General features: G+C 44.1%; 1 protein-coding gene across 1 annotated transcript in view; it reads left to right on the top strand.

Annotated features, from left to right (window-relative positions):
* Positions 1 to 15,458, top strand: part of LOC311135279 (transcription factor SOX-6-like) — a 180,539-nt gene that overhangs the window by 28,333 nt on the left and 136,748 nt on the right. The window contains exon 2 of the mRNA XM_084169236.1: positions 7,097 to 7,167. The gene's annotated coding sequence lies outside the window, so the exon portion shown is untranslated. The remainder of the gene's footprint in view (positions 1 to 7,096; positions 7,168 to 15,458) is intronic.

The following is a 15,458-nucleotide window of genomic DNA, read 5'->3' as shown; positions in this document are numbered from 1 at the left end:
CCCGGGACGAAGTCGAGGGCCGGCAAACCGTTCCAATATCTTCTCCAAACACTGGCTTCAAGGACATTATCACGGTTATTATTAATTTTTTCCCCCTTTTTCGTGATATCCAATTGCGATCCAGTCTCATCGCTGCAACTCCCCAATGGGCTCGGGAGAGGCGAAGGTCGAGTCATGCGTCCTCCGAAACATGACCCGCCAAACTGCGCTTCTTAACACCTGCCTGCACCAATGTGTCGGAGAAAACACAGTTCAACTGACGACCGAAGTCAGCCTGCAGGCACCCGGCCTGCCACAAGGAGTCGCTAGAGCACAATAAAGCCCCCCCAGCCAAACCCGGACGACGCTGGGCCAATTGTGCACCGCCCTATGGGACTCCCGGTCACGGCCGGTTGTGACACAGACTGGGATCAAACCCGGGTCTGTAGTGACACCTCAAGCACAGCGATGCAGTGCCTTAGACCGCTGCGCCACTCGGGAGGCCTAGCATTATCACTTTTATACAAGGGGTTACCAACATATTCAAATAATGATTGACATATTTTCATAAAAAACGCTATTTTGATTAATTTATTCATACTATTTCATCCTTCCACAAGATAGTCCCGACAGAAATCTAGGGTTGCTACCCAAGCCGGCTGGTCATTTGTTCTATCGATTCGGTTGCTATAGACGCAACTTTTTGTTCTGAATCTGTGGACACGATTTGCTAGAGTTGCGACTTTTTGTTCTGTATCCACGGACGCGACTCAGTCGTTCGTTCTAAATGTTCCATTGCCATACTGGCTGGCAATGTTATTATCCCTTGCTTGCTAGCTAGCCAACTATGGCTAACTTACAGTCACGTCAAACAGTGCAGCCAGAATAACAGCAAAGCAGCCTCATTTGCATTTGTTTAAGCTATTTTCTAGTGACATTTATTTGGATACATCCATAACAATGAGCTAATGAGGCGCGATTTCGCCTGGCATAGAACATTTGCTCACTCGTCAGGACAGTGTTGTTCAGAGGAGCTAGCCAACAACACAGCTAACACAATCACTTCAAACTGAAGCTGGAAAGACTGCAAACTAGCTGCACTTCGTTTCTTTCTTTGTATATATCCATAAAATTTGCCAGCTGGCTGAGAAACGCTGCCTAACTGTCGGTCTCGTCCCGACTCCCGACACGTTCATTACTATGGGACAGCTGGAGATTGAATTTGAATATTGAAACAATGTAGCAAATGTCAGAGAGACAGACAGCAAGGTTTATACAAATCTCCGCTGTTGAAAACTAAATGTTAGTCTAAAAGAAATGTGAGATAATGTCTAGATGCTTTTTATAGTGGAGATCAAGTTTATAAATTGCTTGGCTGGGTTGATGAGACAGTGGATTGCGCAGTCAAATGGAACAGAGTAAATAGGCATTTTAACGTCTTAGATTTAGCCGGCGGTAACTTGTGGAATAGACACCGGCTGGAATGCAGTTTTAACCAATCAGCATTCCACCCACCCATTGTATAACTTATTATAATATGTAATAAATAATCGTAATATTCGTTTTCTTAAAGAAATGGAGGTACTACTCTCACGGGTGGCCAATAAGATTTAGCTGAAAGCCACACCCGTAATAAACCACGCCTCCTGGAAATAATTTAAGGATTACATTAAAAAAGACCCAAGAGAGTAAAAAATAGCCAGTGTGTGTTCTGTCCAATATTCTCTCTCTCTCTCTCTCTCTCTCTCTCTCTCTCTCTCTCTCTCTCTGTGTTCTGCCATTTTCGTAAAATGTAGTCCTGACTTCATCCTACCAAATCATTGGGTTCAGATCTTCAGTATATACAGTGCATTCGGAATGTATTCAGACCCCTTGACTTTTTCCACATTTTGTTAAGTTAACAGCCTTATTCTAAAATTGATTAAATAAATGTTTTTCCTCATCAATCTACACACAATACCCCATAATGACAAAGCAAAAACAGGTTTTTACAAATGTTTGCACATTTATTAAAAATTAAAAACAGAAATAGCTTATTTACATAAGTATTCAGACCCTTTTCTATGAGACTCCATATATATATTTTTTAAAATACAGTACCAGTCAAAAGTTTCTACATTGTAGAATAATAGTGAAGACATCAAAACTATGAAATAACACATATGGAATCATGTGGTAACCAAAAAAGTGTTAAACAAATCAAAATATATTTTATATTTGAGATTCTTCAAAGTAGCCACCCTTTGCCTTGATGACAGCTTTGCACATTCTTTCTATTCTATTTTAGCACTTGGCTAAGCAGACGCTCGTTGACGCGCGCGAGTGGTGTGGTTGAATCTTTTTAAATAATATGTATGTGTACATTTATTTTGCAATGCTCGCACACGCAACATGTCCGGTGAGGTTTGCATGTTAGGGTCATGTATAAAAATGCTGGGCAGGCCCAGTTGCCCATTATTTTGACTACCATGGCTATGCCCCCATAGGATGACAATGCCCCGATCCACAGGGCACGAGGCACGATGTAAACCATATGCCATGGCCGTCTCTGTCACCAGATCTCAACCAAATTGAACACTTATGGGAGATTCTGGAGCGGTGCCTGAGACAGCGTTTCCTACCACCATCAACAAAACACCAAATTATATAATTTATTGTGGAAGAACGGTGTCGCATACTTCCAATAGAGTTCCAGACACTTGTAGAATCTATGCCAAGGCACATTGAAGCTGTTCTGGCTCGGGGTGGCCCTATTAAAACACTTTATATTGGTGTTTCCTTGATATTGGCAGTTACTGTACCTGTAGTTTGTTCTCAACAGACACTGCTCTAAGTTGAGAACATACAACATATCAGATTAAAGTCCCAGTTCAGTCAAAAAATTTGATTTTCCTGATTTCCACAATATGAGTTGGAATAATACTGTGAAATTGTGAAAATTATGATAATGCCCTTTTAGTGTAAGAGCTGTTTGAAAAGACCAGCCTGTTTTGTTGGGATGGAGTTTTGACTTCACCAAGCGGTAAATTAGTTAATAGACCAATAAGAACAAGCGTTCCAAATCTCTCGGCCAATAACAGCACATTTTCAGTTTTCCCCTCCCCACTCAGACGACTCCCAAATTCTTGCTTGAGAAATTGCTCTTTGCTAAGAAACTGTTTTTTTTTATTTTTGACCATTTTAATTCAAAACAATCACAGTAAGGTACTTAATTGTTACCCAGAAATGATTTGTTATTGAGATAGAAACAGCTGCATTGGACCTTTTAAAACATTTCGCAATGGAAAGAAAAAGTCCTGTTTTCTCCTATTAGGTGCCTAATGAACTGGCCTGTCCATTTCCTTGCTTGTTACCGTTGTCTCACTCCTACTGGTCCTTGAAGCTTTCAGGCAGCAGCTCCAACTCTAATGTACAGTTGAAGTCGGAAGTTTACATACACCTTAGCCAAATACATTCAGTTTTTCACAATTCCTGACATTTAATCCTAGTAAGAATTCCCTGTCTTAGGTCAGTTAGGATCACCACTTTATTTTAAGAATGTGAAATGTCAGAATAATTGTAGAGAGAATGTGTCACGCTCGTTGAAGGAGGAGGACCAAGGCGCAGCGTGATACTCGTACATCTTATTTTATTAAGTGTACACACGATAAACAAAACAACAAACGATACGTGAAGTCCAACGGTACTAACAAACCAAAAGGAACAAGATCCCACAAACACTATGGGAAAACTGGCTGCTTAAGTCTGGTTCCCAATCAGAGACAACAAGCAACAGCTGATACTCGTTGCCTCTGATTGAGAACCACACTGGCCAACATAGAAACACAATACTAGATAATAAACATAGAACACAAACACATAGAAACTACCCACCCTGGCTCAACATAATAGAGTCCCAGAGCCAGGGCGTGACAGTACCCCCCCCCAAAGGCGCGACCGCGCCTAAACATAACCGAACAGGGAAGGGCTGGGTGGGCATTCCTCCTCTGAGGCGGTTCCGGCTCCGGGCTTGACCACCACCCTCCAACAATCCCCCCGTAGCGCCCCTGGTCCGGTCTGGCCCCACTGGCTGGAGCTGGACTGGACATCGGTGGAGCGGATTGCTTAGGCTCCAATGTGGAGCAGCTGACCGGTACCTGACCAGGCACCGGTGACCCAGGCACGGGTTGTGCCGGACTGACGACGCGCACCCCTGGCTTGGTGCGTGGAGCAGGAACGGGCCGGACTGGGCTGACGACGCGCACCCCTGACTTGGTGCGTGGAGCAGGAACGGGCCGGGCCGGGCTGGCGATGCGCACCATTGGCTTGGTGCGGGGAGCAGGAACAGGCCGGGCCGGGCTGGCGACGCGCACCGTAGGCTTGGTGCGGGGAGCAGGAACAGGCCGGGCCGGGCTGGCGACGCGCACCGTAGGCTTGGTGCGGGGAGCAGGAACAGGCCGGGCCGGGCTGGCGACGCGCACCGTAGGCTTGGTGCGAGGGGCAGGAACAGGCCGGGCCGGGCTGGCGACGAACACCATTGGCTTGGTGCGGGGAGCAGGAACAGGCCGGGCCGGGCTGGCGACGCGCACCTCGTCCACCTACTCGCCCCTTATCTGCCTCCAGCAGCCCCGTCGTCCATGCCATGTGCCCCCCCCCTAAACATTTTTTGGGGGTGCCTCTCGCCTGTCCGACCACGGCCCGGTTGGCGCCGCTTCTCCTCTCCTGCCTGGGTCTCCCCCTTCATAGCCCTCCGGCATCGGACGGCCTCCTCCTCCGTAATCTGCCCCCAACCGAGGAGGACATCTACTAATGTTACCTCCTGCGTGTGCTCCTGGACACGCTGCTTGGTCCTGGTGTGGTGGGATCTTCTGTCACGCTTGTCGAAGGAGGAGGACCAAGGCGCAGCGTGATACTCGTACATCTTATTTTATTAAGTGTACACACGATAAACAAAACAACAAACGATACGTGAAGTCCAACGGTACTAACAAACCAAAAGGAACAAGATCCCACAAACACTATGGGAAAACTGGCTGCTTAAGTCTGGTTCCCAATCAGAGACAACAAGCAACAGCTGATACTCGTTGCCTCTGATTGAGAACCACACTGGCCAACATAGAAACACAATACTAGATAATAAACATAGAACACAAACACATAGAAACTACCCACCCTGGCTCAACAAAATAGAGTCCCAGAGCCAGGGCGTGACAGAATGATTTATTTCAGCTTTTATGTGATAGCTTTCCACAATAAGTTGGGTGAATTTGGCCCATTCCTCCTGACAGAGCTGGTGTAATTGAGTCAGGTTTGTAGGCCTCCTTGCTCGCACACACTTTTTCAGTTCTGTCCACAAATGTTCTATAGGATTGAGGTCAGGGCTTTGTGATGGCCACTCCAATACCTTGACTTTGTTGTCCTTAAGCCATTTTGCCACAACTTTGGAAGCATGCTTGGGGTCATTGTCCATTTGGAAGACCCATTTGCGACCAAGCTTTAACTTCCTGACTGATGTCTTGAGATGTTGCTTTAATATATCCACATAAGTTTCCTTCCTCATGATGTCATCTATTTTGTGAAGTGCACCAGACCCTCCTGCAGCAAAGCACCCCCACAGCATGATGCTGCCACCCCCGTGCTTCACGGTTGGGATGGTGTTCTTCAGCTTTTTCCTCCAAACATAACGATGGTCATTATGGCCAAACAGTTCTATTTTTGTTTCATCAGACCAGAGGACATTTCTCCAAAAAGTGCGGTATTTGTCCCCATGTGCAGTTGCAATCCATAGTCTGGCCTTTTTATGGCGGTTTTGGAGCAGTGGCTTCTTCCTTGCTGAGCGGCCTTTCAGGTTATGTTGATATAGGACTCGTTTTACTGTGGATATAGATACTTTTGTACCTGTGTCCTCCAGCATCTTCACAAGGTCCTTTGCTGTTGTTCTGGGATTGATTTGCAGTTTTCGCACCAAAGTACGTTAATCTCTAGGAGACAGAATGCGTCTCCTTCCTGAGCGGTATGAAGGCTGCGTGGTCCCATGGTGTGGTCCTCTGTAGCTCAATTGGTAGAGCATGGCGCTTGTAACGCCAGGGTAGTGGGTTCGATCCCCGGGACCACCCATACGTAAAAATGTATGCGCACATGACTGTAAGTCGCTTTGGATAAAAGCGTCTGATAAATGGTATATTATTTATACTTGCATACTATTGTTTGTACAGATGAGCGTGGTACCTTCAGGCGTTTGGAAAAAAATTTCTGAGGTCTTGGCTGATTTCTTTTGATTTTCCCATGATGTCAAGCAAAGAGGCACTGAGTTTGAAGGTAGGCCTTGAAATACATCCACAGGTACACCTCCAATTGACTCAAATTATGTCAATTATACTATCAGAAGCTTCTAAAGCCATGACATCATTTTCTGGAATTTTCCAAGCTGTTTAAAGGCACAGTCAACTTAGTGTATGTAAACTTTTGACCCACTGGAATTGTGATGCAGTGAATTATAAGTGAAATCTGTCTGTAAACAATTGTAGGAAAAATTACTTGTGTCATGCACAAAGTAGATGTCCTAAACGACTTGCCAAAATGATAGTTTGTTAACAAGAAATGTGTGGAGTGGTTGAAAAACGAGTTTTGATGACTCCAACCTAAGTGTATGTAAACTTCCGACTTCAACTGTATATGCAAGGGAGGGGGACAGAACTGCATAGCACTATGCTAGAGATGGAGACGTAAGATAACCAACTAGAATAAGCATCATTTATTAAAGATGCCCTGACCTTTTGTTTTTAGGGGCACACACTGTGCGAATCGTAAACATACACACAGAACCTAATGAGATATTTCTCATTACAATCAAAACAATAGCAGATTACTTAGAGGTCAGTGCTGTAGCCTACAGCACATCTGCCAGTGTCGGCGTAGGTTCTGACCCGCTGCCTTTGTTACACACTCTTCTCCTATCTCTTCTCTGTCCAATAAAAACTTTTGTGGGAATTCACACTCCCTGAAAAACTGAATATAGAACATAGGCAATTAAGTGTGCAGGATATGACCTTGTAATCATTATACTGTCCATACGTATTTAAACATGTTTTCCTTAATCGCAATGTAATGATAATCTCTTGTTTTTGCTCTTTTTCAGGTGACGTTCATGAATCCAAAACTGACCCACAAGTGAGCTGAGGGTGTTGGGGTTGAAGAGTCTCTACTGCTGTAAGTGTTAAGGCTATTCTAACTTCTACTGTGTAAGACATCATTTTTAAGAGAGAGTTCACTTTTTTGAAGTTAAGCTTATTCTGGACGTTGCTAAATAATTAGCTAATTAATTTTGGAGGAATCGACAAGGCCAAAGGGAAGTAGAAAACTTTCACCTTAAAACATGGAATTCTTAGTGCATACAGTGAGGGAAAAAAGTATTTGATCCCCTGCTGATTTTGTATGTTTGCCCACTGACAAAGAAATGATCAGTCTATAATTTTAATGGTAGGTTTATTTGAACAGTGAGAGACAGAATAGCAACAACAAAATCCAGAAAAACGCATGTCAAAAATGTTATAAATTGATTTGCATTTTAATGAGGGAAATAAGTATTTGACCCCCTCTCAATCAGAAAGATTTCTGGCTCCCAGGTGTCTTTTATACAGGTAACGAGCTGAGATTAGGAGCACACTCTTAAAGGGAGTGCTCCTAATCTCAGTTTGTTACCTGTATAAAAGACACCTGTCCACAGAAGCAATCAATCAATAAGATTCCAAACTCTCCACCATGGCCAAGACCAAAGAGCTCTCCAAGGATGTCAGGGACAAGATTGTATACCTACACAAGGCTGGAATGGGCTACAAGACCATCGCCAAGCAGCTTGGTGAGAAGGTGACAACAGTTGGTGCGATTATTCGCAAATGGAAGAAACACAACATAACTGTCAATCTCCCTCGGCCTGGGGCTCCATGCAAGATCTCACCTCGTGGAGTTGCAATGATCATGAGAACGGTGAGGAATCAGCCAAGAACTACACAGGAGGATCTTGTCAATCATCTCAAGGCAGCTGGGACCATAGTCACCAAGAAAACAATTGGTAACACACTACGCTGTGAAGGACTGAAATCCTGCAGTGCCCGCAAGGTCCCCCTGCTCAAGAAAGCACATATACAAGCCCTTCTGAAGTTTGCCAATGAATATCTGAATGATTCAGAGGAGAACTGGGTGAAAGTGTTGTGGTCAGATGAGACCAAAATCGAGCTCTTTGGCATCATCTCAACTCGCCTTGTTTGGAGAAGGAGGAATGCTGCCTATGACCCCAAGACCACCATCCCCACCGTCAAACATGGAGGTGGAAACATTATGCACATTATGCTTTGGGGGTGTTTTTCTGCCAAGGGGACAGGACAACTTCACCGCATCAAAGGGACGATGGACGGGGCCATGTACTGTCAAATCTTGGTTGAGAACCTCCTTCCCTCAGCCAGGGCATTGAAAATGGGTCGTGGATGGGTATTCCAGCATGACAATGACCCAAAACACATGGCCAAGGCAACAAAGGAGTGGCTCAAGAAGAAGCACATTAAGGTCCTGGAGTGGCCTAGCCAGTCTCCAGACCTTAATCCCATAGAAAATCTGTGGAGGGAGCTGAAGGTTCGAGTTGCCAAATGTCAGCCTCGAAACCTTAATGACTTGGAGACGATCTGCAAAGAGGAGTGGGACAAAATCCCTCCTGAGATATGTGCAAACCTGGTGGCCAACTACAAGAAACGTCTGACCTCTGTGATTGCCAACAAGGGTTTTGCCACCAAGTACTAAGTCATGTTTTGCAGACGGGTCAAATACTTATTTCCCTCATTATAATGCACATCAATTTATAACATTTTTGACATGTCTCTCACTGTTCAAATAAACCTACTATTAAAATTATAGACTGATCATGTCTTTGTCAGTGGGCAAACGTACAAAATCAGCAGGGGATCAAATACTTTTTTCCCCTCACTGTATGTCGGACTTGTATAACTGTTAATGTCAGTGGCGCGCACACATTTTACATTTACATTTACATTTTTAGTCATTTAGCAGACGCTCTTATCCAGAGCGACTTACATATTATTATTATTTTATACTGGCCCCCTGTGGGAATCGAACCCACAACCCTGGCGTTGCAAACGCCATGCTCTATCAACTGAGCTACATCCCTGCCGGCCATTCCCTCCCCTACCCTGGACGACGCTGGGCCAATTGCGCGCCGCCCATGAGTCTCCCGGTCGCGGCCGGCTGCGACAGAGCCTGGATTCGAACCAGGATCTAGTGGCACAGTTTTGCACTGCGATGCAGTGCCTTAGACCACTGCGCCACTCAGGAGCTACACCTTATCATGTCTGCGTGTTGTCACGTTTCAGTTTAACAAACTGTACCTAATCATAAGGGGACCATCTTGCTCTCCCAGAAGTTTGGTTGGCGCATAAAACCCGTAAATTCAGATAAGCAAAAAGGTGTGATGGGTCCACACTCAAAGATGTTGCATAACGCTTACTTAATTTTCCAGCTTTGCAGCCTTCAGTATGTAAGTACAAATATTTTTAATTCAAAACAGCATTTATAGGGAACACAGGTGAGCAACCGATGAGCAGCAGGTGCTTCTAATGAGGGTTGCCACTCATCTGCCAATCAGGGATGTGGCTTCTCTGATCTGCCTGCATACATGTCATAATCTCAAAGATTTACAGAGAATACTTATAGGGTATCAAATAAAATATATCAAATTTTATTTGCCACATGCGCCGAATACAAGCCCTTAACCATCAATGCAGTTTTAAGAAAAAAAATAGATCAGTAAAAAATAATAAACAAATAAAATATTATTAAAAAGCAGCAGTAAAATATAATAACAGTAGGGAGCGGGCATGAAGGGCAATTGGGGGTATCAGGTGTGAGCCTTTCATGAATCAATTGCCTTAGGTGTCTGCTCACTTGGATACATTATATCAATTTATGAGATAGCTTACCACAAAGGACATCAGGCAAGGTTCTTCATAAATATGTGGGGCAAACTCATAAATGATATGCAAAATATGATATGGACAGTGTTCTTGTACAAGAGTCTACATTTTGCCTAGAGGAAGGAGGTGAAATCTAATTATTTGTTTAAACTATGTTGGGATACGGAATTTGATTTATATATCCACAGCAAATTGGCCAGTGTTACCTAGTGTTAATCTTTCTGTGTAACATTTCTAGTGTTTAACTCTGTTAAATTAACACTCATTGGTGTAAAACAGAGCTGCCCAACCGTCTTCCTGGAGATCTACTCTCCTGTAGGTTTTCAGTCCAACCCTAATTTAGCATATCTGATTCAGCTAGTTACGGTCTTGTTGAGCAGCTAATAAGTAGAATCAGGTGTGTTAAATTAGGGTTGGACTGAAAACCCACAGGATGGTAGATCTCCAGGAAGAGGGTTGGGCAGCCCTGGTGTAAAATAACCCAAGTGTTGGTGTTAATAACCAAAACCACGGCCAAGATTATCATATTTCCCAGCGTGCTCTATTGCGAGTTGATTTTTATAATTGTTTGTTTCAATATCTATGTTTTTGCATGTACATTGATTGAATAATTAATCTCATACTACTCAAATATTAATAACATACATTTTCTCAACTAATCTAATCTGTTACTTGTTGTACCCTTTACTGAAATTATTGTTCCAGTTTAGATTGGTTTACAGTGAGGGAAAAAAGTATTTGATCCCCTGCTGATTTTGTACGTTTGCCCACTGACAAAGAAATGATCAGTCTATAATTTTAATGGTAGGTTTATTTGAACAGTGAGAGACAGAATAACAACAAAAAAAATCCTGAAAAACGCATGTCAACATTTTTATGAATTGATTTGAATTTTAATGAGGGAAATAAGTATTTGACCCCTCTGCAAAACATGACTTAGTACTTGGTGGCAAAACCCTTGTTGGCAATCACAGAGGTCAGACGTTTCTTGTAGTTGGCCAACAGGTTTGCACACATCTCAGGAGGGATTATGTCCCACTCTTCTTTGCAGATCTTCTCCAAGTCATTAAGGTTTCGAGGCTGACGTTTGGCAACTCGAACCTTCAGCTCCCTCCACAGATTTTCTATGGGATTAAGGTCTGGAGACTGGCTAGGCCACTCCAGGACCTTAATGTGGTTCTTCTTGATTCACTCCTTTGTTGCCTTGGCCGTGTGTTTTGGGTCATTGTCATGCTGGAATACCCATCCACGACCCATTTTCAATGCCCTGGCTAAGGGAAGGAGGTTCTCACCCATGATTTGACGGTACATGGCCCCGTCCATCGTCCCTTTGATGCGGTGAAGTTGTCCTGTCACCTTAGCAGAAAAACACCCCCAAAGCATAATGTTTCCACCTCCATGTTTGACGGTGGGGATGGTGTTATTGGGGTCATAGGCAGCATTCCTCCTCCTCCAAACTCTGCGAGTTGAGTTGATGCTAAAGAGCTCGATTTTGGTCTCATTTGACCACAACACTTTCACCCAGTTCTCCTCTGAATTATTCAGATGTTCATTGGCAAACTTCAGACGGGCATGTATATTTGCTTTCTTGAGCTTTGCGACCTTGCGGGCGCTGTAGGATTTCAGTCCTTCACTACGTAGTGTGTTACCAATTGTTTTCTTTGTGACTATGGTCCCAGCTGCCTTGGGATCCTTGAGAAGATCCTCCCGTGTAGTTCTGGGCTGATTCCTCACTGTTCTCATGATCATTGCAACTCCACGAGCCCATTCCAGCCTTTTGTAGGTCTACAATCTTGTCCCTGACATCCTTGGAGAGCTCTTTGGTCTTGGCCATGGTGGAGAGTTTGGATTCTGATTGATTGATTGCTTCTGTGAACAGGTGTCTTTTATACAGGTAACACGCTGAGATTAGGAGCACTCCCTTTAAGAGTGTGCTCCTAATCTCAGCTCGTTACCTGTATAAAAGACACCTGGGAGCCAGAAATCTTTCTGATTGAGAGGGGGTCAAATACTTATTTCTCTCATTAAAATGCAAATCAATTCATAACATTCTTGACATGCGTTTTTCTGGATTGTTTTGTTTTTATTCTGTCTCTCACTGTTAAAATAAACCTACCATTAAAATAATAGACTGATCATTTCTTTGTCAGTGGGCAAACGTACAAAATCAGCAGGGGATCAAATACTTTTGTCCCTCACTGTATATTCTTCTTAGCTGTCTATTTACCACCACAATCCGATGCTGGCACTAAGACCGCACTCAATTAACTGTATACGGTCATAAGCAAACAGGAAAACGCTCATCCAGAGGTGACACTCCTAGTGGCGGAGACTTTAATGCAGGGAAACTTAAATCCATTTAATCTATTTTCTACCAGCATGTTAAATGTGCAACCAGAGGGAAAAAAACTCTAGTGCACCTTTACTCCACACACAGAGACGCATAAAAAGCTTTCCCTCGCCTTCCATTTGGGAAATTTGACCATAACTCTATCCTCCTGATTCCTACTTACAACAAAAACTAAAGCAGGAAGTAACAGTGACTCGGTCAATAAAAAAGTGGTCAGATGAAGCAGATGCTAAGCTACAGGACTGTTTTGCTAGCACAGACTGGAATATGTTCCCGGGATTCTTCCGATGGCATTGAGGAGTACACCACATCAGTCACTGGCTTCATCAATAAGTGCATCGATGACGTCGTCCCCACAGTGACTATACGTACATACCCCAACCAGAAGCCATGGATTACAGGCAACATCCGCACTGAGCTAAAGGGTAGAGCTGCAGCTTTCAAGGAGCGGGACTCTAACCCGGAAGCTTATAAGAAATCCCGCTATGCCCTCCGACTAACCATCAAACAGGCAAAGCGTCAATAAAGGACTAAGATCGAATCGTACTACACCGGCTCCGACGCTCGTTGGATGTGGCAGGGCTTGAAAACTATTACAGACTACAAAGGGAAGCACAGCCGCGAGCTGCCCAGTGACACAAGCCTACCAGACAAGCTAAATTACTTCTATGCTCGCTTTGAGGAAATTAACACTGAAACATGCATGAGAGCATCAGCTGTTCCGGACGACTGTGTGATCACGCTCTCCGTAGCCGATGTGAGTAAGACCTTTATACAGGTCAACATTCACAAGGCCGCAGGGCCAGACTGATTACCAGGACGTGTACTCCGAGCATGCGCTGACCAACTGGCAAGTGTCTTCACTGACATTTTCAACCTCTCCCTGTCTGAGTCTGTAATACCAACATGTTTCAAGCAGACCACCATAGTCCCTGTGCCCAAGAACACTAAAGTAACCTGCCTAAATGACTACCGACCCGTAGCACTCACGTCTGTAGCCATGAAGTGCTTTGAAAGGCTGGTCATGGCTCACATCAACACCATTATCCCAGAAACCCTAGACCCACTCCAATTTGCATACCGCCCAACAGATCCATAGATGATGCAATCTCTATTGCACTCCACACTGCCCTTTCACACCTGGACAAAAGGAACGCCTATGTGAGAATGCTATTCATTGACTACAGCTCAGCGTTCAACACCATAGTGCCCTCAAAGCTCATCACTAAGCTAAGGACCCTGGGACTAAACACCTCCCTCTGCCGCTGGATCCTGGACTTCCTGACGGACCGCCCCCAGGTGATAAGGGTAGGTAACAACACATCTGCCACGCTGATCCTCAACACGGGGGCCCCTCAGGGGTGCGTGCTCAGTCCCCTCCTGTACTCCCTGTTCAGTCATGACTGCATGGCCAGGCATGACTCCAACACCATCATTAAGTTTGCTAATGACACAACAGTGGTAGGCCTGATCACTGACAACGACGATACAGCCTATAGGGAGGAGGTCAGAGACCTGGCCGTGTGGTGCCAGGACAACAACCTCTCCCTCAACGTGATCAAGACAAAGGAGATGATTGTGGACTACAGGAAAAAGAGGAGGACCGAGCATGCCCCCATTCTCATCGACAGGGCTGTAGTGGAGCAGGTTGAGAGCTTAAAGTTCCTTGGTGTCCACATCACCAACAAACTAACATGGTCCAAGCACACCAAGACAATCATGAAGAGGGCACGACAACGGCTTAGCCTGATTTCCTTTATGATAAGCTCTCATAAATTGATATAATGTATCCAAGTGAGCACCTAAGGCAATTGATGCATGGACGGTTCACGCCTGATACCCCCAATTGCCCGTCATGGCCGCTCCCATGCCCTATAAGTCTGTATTTCTATGTATTTCTTTGTGATTGTAACTTGTATGCAGGTAGACCAGAGAAGCAACATCTCTGATTGGCAGATGAGTGGCAACTCTGATTAGAAGCACCTGCTGCTCATCATTTGCTCACCTGTGTTCCCTGCACACACAGAAGCTGAAACGTCTTGTGTACGCTATCCCTGATGCAGTGAAAATAATAATAATAACAACAACAACAACAACAACAACAACAACAACAACAATAATAATAATACAAAAATGAAGTAAGCTTTATGCAACATATTTTTGAGTGCGGACCCATCACACCTTTTTGCTTATCTGAACAAACTGTACCTGACTTTGTGCGTGTCAGTTAGTTTGCCTTCATCGTTCACATACAGAGTGCCTTTGAAAGCTTCCCTCATACTGATGTAGACCGCTACTCTGGTCAGTGTGTTTCTCTGTATTCACTCAATAGGAGCATTCAGTATGTTGTAGAAAGGACTCTTTTAAAGACACACAGGCAGGCAACACTCCAGGAACCTTTTAACGCTATGTTACAGTAGCCCTTTAATGGACTTTCTCTCTGTTCGCAATAAAGAGTCAAATGTCGCTGTAGTTAACACTAGCCCAAATTAAGACCAGCAATACTGAAGTCATGTAGATTTAAATGGTTTTGCCAGGGGGATAGGAGAAACATATGAAATGTAAAGATGGGAGAAGTTAAAGAAGTGCCATATGGTTAATCACAGTTTTAAAGTAATTATAGTTGTAATTATAGTTGTCTTCTCATGTCAGAGGGGAAGGGAGTTTACAGTATACAGTAGGTCATCATGTTCCTGATCCTCATTGGCTCTCAGCTTGAGCAGGTATTACTGATTTACTGTTTGGTGATAGGCTAATACGTGTCCACTTTGTTGGCTAGGGAAGGGAGCTCCATTTGGCTTTGTTCTTTACGAGGTGTGCACTTCATGTTGTATTCCTATCCATACTACTTAACTCATTAATTTAAATAACTTGAGTAAAGCTAAAGTCAACTCTATTTCTTTCAATTTGATTGAGAGACCTTTGAGATTGTCTACACCTGGAGAAAGTGGTGAAGGGCTGTTATGAATCAAAGTTAAAGGGATATTACACTCTAAAATCAAAGTTTGTCAGATGTTTTCAAACCTCTGTCATAGTCTAATGTCAAGATGAGTTCCTGTCCCAGCCCATTGGTTATCAAGATGCAGCTTTAGGCCTCAACCAAAATTGACAGAAGACATAAGCATCGCAAATCTGGAAAGAACATGGTGCTTCCATTCATTTTGGATTTT

The sequence above is a fragment of the Coregonus lavaretus genome, assembly GCF_964263955.1.
Source record: "Coregonus lavaretus genome assembly, chromosome: 9".
NCBI lineage: Eukaryota > Metazoa > Chordata > Actinopteri > Salmoniformes > Salmonidae > Coregonus > Coregonus lavaretus.
This window is presented reverse-complemented; position numbering and strand designations above follow the sequence as displayed.